This window comes from Dromiciops gliroides, chromosome 1, assembly GCF_019393635.1.
Source record: "Dromiciops gliroides isolate mDroGli1 chromosome 1, mDroGli1.pri, whole genome shotgun sequence".
Taxonomy (NCBI): Eukaryota; Metazoa; Chordata; class Mammalia; order Microbiotheria; family Microbiotheriidae; genus Dromiciops; species Dromiciops gliroides.
The window spans coordinates 339843063-339848570 of NC_057861.1; the positions used below are offsets into that span (position 1 = coordinate 339843063).

Below are 5508 nucleotides of genomic sequence, written 5' to 3' on the forward strand. Positions count from 1 at the left end.
AAAGACTAAAATTACCAAAGATCTCATAAGGAAGAGAACTCAGTTAAAAAAAATTTAATCATAGTCAGTGCATCCAGGCTCCCCACATGACTAGGACTATGGCAATGACAATGACATGGCGGCCACATCTTCTCTGGCCCCCACCCCTGCAGTAGTTCCCACAATTGCCCCCACCCCTGGGATTTTTCTTCAGCTCCTCTGAAACTAGCAGGCACTCCCACCTCTTGGTCCCTTCCTCCACCTGGCCCTCACTCCTCCCCGCCTCCGTGTCTCATTGTTTTTTGGAACTTCTTTTGCTTCTGACCTTTCCTCACTGGGTCGTCACCATGTCTCTGAAAGTGCATACAAGCAATATCACCAACAAGAATGACTCCAAGTCCCTCAACTCTCTGGTCTTCATTGGGAACTTAAACATAGCCATAGTGAAGAAGGCAGAGGTGGAGACCATCTTCTCCAAGTAAGGCCATGTAGCCAAATGCTCTGTGCACAAGAGCTATGTCTTCATCCAGTATGCCAGGGAGCACCATACTCATGCAGCAGTGCTGGGTTAGAACAGGTGGGTGCTGGCGGGGCAGACTCTGGACATCGACATGGCCCAATAGACCAAAAGGACACAAGAGAGCAGCTTCTGCCTCCTATGGGGGCTACAACTTTGACTATGATTCTTACAGGGAAGACCTGTATGACAGGTTTTCGAACCCCGGGGCTGGCTCTCTCCAGTCCCCAGGGTGGTTCCTGTGAAGCAGCCACGGGTCACCATCCCCGTCATCTGTTGCATCAAAGCCCATCAGACTCTTCACTGGTTCCACCACAGTTCATCTAAGTTAAAGTTGAAATGTACTGAGCTGTGGACCATCAAGACAGAAATTGTCCTGATCAAGTACAATATTGAGGTCCTGTTGGGGCTACTGGACCAGATGTCTAAGGAGCAGAGTCCTGGCACAGATGGCAAGAAGAACGAAGACAAGAAAAGTGAAGCCACTCAGGAGGACATGGCATCTGAGGCAGAGAAACCCTTGGAAGAATTGTTGTCTGGGGATGAAGGTGATGAGGCACTGGGACAGGATGACTTCAAAGATTTGGACAACAGCTGATACACAGAGCTATATGAATTGACTCTACAGTAAATGGCAAGCTGGGGTTCTTTTCCCAAGGATGAACTGTCCTCAGGATCTTGTATCCAACTAAAGAAGCATTAAATTGCAACAGAAGTCCATAAGTCTCATCTTAAAGCTGATGGAGAATTCCCCCCAACCCCCACCCTGCAGAACAGGAAGAGATCATAGATTCAGAGCATTTTACATATGAGGAGACTAAAGTCCAGAGGGGATAAGTCACCCAATCAATGTCTCAAGCAGGATTTGACCCCAACTCTGCCTGTGTCCAAGTTCAGCTCCATCCACTGCCCTCATGCCTTGTTGTCAGTGCTCTCTCCCTAGTGCTCATCTGGGCCACTAGGTCACCATTATCATTATTAATAAATAATTGCTATCATTTATAAAAACAAAAAACAAACAAAAAACTTCAAGCACAAGGAAATAAACCAACAGGAAAGATATTAATAATAAAAAGATAAATGGGTTCCAGATCATCTGAATGAGTCCAGATACCTATGAATAAAACTTTCAAGACAAAGGAAAATAAATCAACATCTGATGAAGGACAGTACTCTGTAGATTTCCAAAACAGTTTGAAACTGCAGTAGGATTTTCCTGAATAGTTAGAGAGAAATAAGAATTCTGAAAGCAAAATTTATGGCCTGCAAAGCAGAAAAATCAGCAGAATAGAAAGATTAGAATTGACGGTAGCAAACTTCACAAAAGAAATAAAATAGAAAACAACTAATTGAGAATGCAAATACACAGAAGTAAAAGGTGATATGAAAGAAGAGATGCAAAAACCAATAATATTAAAAGAAAATATGATCTCTAAATAAACAAAAAATACTGATCTTGAAGACAAGATGCATAGAGATAGCTTAAGAATAATGTGTCCAAGAAGTACAAAACAAGTTTTTAAAAAAAAAAATCCTAGGGGGCAGCTAGATGGCACAGTGGTAAAGCACCGGCCCTGGATTCAGGAGTACCTGAGTTCAAATCTGGCCTCAGACACTTGACACTTACTAGCTGTGTGACCCTGGGCAAGTCACTTAACCCTCATTGCCCTGCAAAAAACAAAAACAAAAAACAAAAAAAAAAATCCTAGATACCACAGTTCAAGAAGTAATTCAAGGATCTATAACTGGGAAGAAGAGTGAGAAAAATCAATCCTCGCCTGCAACTCATTAGCCTAATAGCAGTCAAAATAGCTAGTCCCAGAACCACCAATTCTCCCTCACCATGCTCTTCTCTCTGTCTTTGCTCCAGTGTCTGGTTCACTTCTGTAGCACTGATCTTCAGTAGCCACATTAACAGCCATTATCATTTTCCTCATGGAAGCCCAGAAGACCAAAACCCAGGGCAGTAGTCAATCACATCCTGCCTCCTGATCAAAGAGTCCCTTCTCCAGTGCAGTTGAAATGAAGAAGAGACAGCCAAATCTGAATGCCTACATATACACCTTGAATCCCTATAGTCCATCACATAGGGCTTCCTTCCCACTGAGAGTATATGCTCCCCAATGTTATTGATGAGTCAGGAAGGACAATCGCCCTGTCATGATTGCCAGGATCATCAGAATCTGCTCTGCCAATCTCCTGTTACTCAAATCATCATCACTCTAGGTCCAGAGGAAAATATTATAAAAAAGATAAGAAAGCAAGGAATGGTCACAGTATACACAGGTAAAAGGCAATGTTTTGTTATAAATGAACTCAATCAAGGAAGTATGGTGTAGTAGATAGAGTGAGTGTTGGATGGTCAATCAGGGAGATCTGGGTTTTAATCACACCTTTGACATTTACCAGTTTTTTGATCATAGACAAGTCCCTTAAATTCTTCAGCCTCAATTTCTTCATCTGCAAAATCAGGAAGGACTGGACCAAATAACCTCTCGGGTCCCTTATAGTGTTAAAACTATGAACCTACGATCATATGACTGACTGCCCTTTCCAGCTGACACTAGATAATTCCTATCTCTCTACTGAAGCACACTGTACCTACCTTCAGATTTTTTCTCAAATAGGAGATTACTAAACTGGTCCAAGTGAGAAGTAAAAAGGTCTGGAATAGAGTGAAGTTCATGGGAGTGAAGAGAAAGGAACATGTGATAGAGATGTTGTGGATGTACAACCTACAAGACCTGGAAACCTATTAGATATGGCAAAAAAAAAAAATAGTGTGTAGAAGCATTCACTCAAAAACACTGTGCAGTTATTGAGTAATAGACTCTTTGGCCTGGAAAGGACTGGAGATATCCTTCTATAAATGATAGATGAATAAACTGAAGCGCAAGAGATGAAATAAGTTTCCTAGTATTCATTTTTGCTTAATTATATTTCAACAGCCAAATGTAGATATGTGTCAAAAATTTCATTAAAAAATTTTTTGAATCCATAATCCTGGGTAAGCCTATGAGTTGTCAGTGGTTGATCAAGCAAGGATCTTGGCACTAGAAGCAATCATAGAGATAATATTAATCGGGGGAAGCTAGGTGGCACAGTGGATAAAACACAGGCCCCGGATTCAGGAGGACCTGAGTTCAAATTTGGCCTCAGACACTTGACACTTACTAGCTGTGTGACCCTGGGCAAGTCATTTAACCCTCATTGCCCTGCCCCCCAAAAACAAAACAAAATAAAACAAAAAATATTAATTACAGGCCATCCCCCTTTTACAAATGAGAAAACTGAGGTCCCAAAAGGTTAAGTGATTTACCCAAGGAACATATACGCTTAGGTCATAGGTAGGTAGAGCCTAGAGTTGAATCCAAGCCTATTATTGCATCAATTTTAATTGGTTTCTTGTATCCCATGCTGGTGACCAAAAGAAAATTGTCTTCTGCCACTTGGGGTGGTAGAAAGCATTCTGGATGTGGAATCAAAGTCTCTGCGTTTGAGATATTTTTCTATAATTTCTTACCTGTGTATCTTTGGGCAAGTCACTCTGCTTCCTTGGACCTCAACTTCCTCATGTATAAAATGAATGGTTTGGATTAAATGAGGGATTCTTAACCTGAGGTATGCAATTTTTTAAAAAATTGATAATTATATTTTAATATAATTGATTTCCTTTGCAATCCTTTGTATTTTATGTCATGCATTTTAAAAAATTATCCTCAAAAGAGATACGCAGATTTCCCAAATCACTCAAGGGGTCCATGGCACAGAAAAAGGTTAAGAAGCCCTAGAATAGATGATTTCTAAAATTCCTCCTGCTCCAACATTCTATAATCTTATTCCATTGGGTTGAGAAGACCTCGTTCTTATTTACCTGATTTTTCTTTGTTAAGGTTTTATGAAATAGAAACAGAATTCTGTAATTTGAGTATATGAATTAAAATGAAATATTATTCAGTGCTGTATTTTAAATATTGCTTTCCTCTGCTTAGAAATATATAAATGTATATATGTATATGTGTATGTATGTATACTTGGGGACGTAATTCACCATTGTAGGACACAGCCCATATCCTCTGCATATCAACTAATGTAAACCAAGATATGAAGGTCTTTCTAGGATAACTATTGCCTCATGGGTAAAGGGGGTAAGAAATTAGCATTTTTTAGTATTCTTTATTTTAATGAAAAGATGCTGTCTCTGGCCATTGCTCCTTGGAAGCAAAAAAAAGGCTTTTTAAAAATGTTATTACTAGCTTTTCAATTCTTACATTTGTCATTGATATATGTGGCATGAAAATAAAGAATGCATACATAACATAAAGGCTGAGTAAATATACATTAAGGAGAACGAACCCATCAAGTGATTTTCCCCTTATCTGCATTTGCAGGTTGGTTAGATCCATCAATGCACGCACAGCCCAACTCTATAATTCCATTACAGTTGGGGAAGAGGACAGAAGGCGGTGGGAGGGTTGGAGGTGATGCCACATAGTGTATAGTGAAATCCAGCCAAGTTTCATTTTTAAATCTCTACTGCAGGATAGGGGCAAAGTATCTATAATAATTTTAAGGACATTTCCCAAATGTTTATTTAGATAAAAGATTGATAACAGTAAAACTCCAAAACCCACGGCCAGATAACTAGGTTTTATTAATGACCTGCCATATGCCGTGGCCGGATAATTAAAGTTTTTTCCCCCCCAAAGGAAGAGAGTGGACAAATTTATTTGATAGTTTGATAACCATGGGACACTGGTTGAAAACTATTGATATAATCGGAGCTCATTCGATTTGCTCAAGACAGCCACTCCTATCAGCTAATTTCACCTGTGAATAGTTAATTATCCCCTGAATGCATATGGGTGAGCCATTAATAAAATTTGACTATGTCATAGTTTTTTTGTCACCCACATGTGCCTTTTATCTCCTGAATCTTTTTTCTTTTTCTTTTTTTTCCCCTTGCTCTCGCCTTTAAAAAAATGCTACAGAAGACAGATGTTCACTGTGTG

At 39.8% G+C, this 5508-nt stretch overlaps 1 pseudogene; it reads left to right on the forward strand.

Annotated features, from left to right (window-relative positions):
* Nucleotides 1-326: 326 nt before the first annotated feature.
* Nucleotides 327-1127, forward strand: LOC122737201 (annotated as a pseudogene).
* The last annotated feature ends 4381 nt before the right edge of the window (nt 1128-5508 follow it).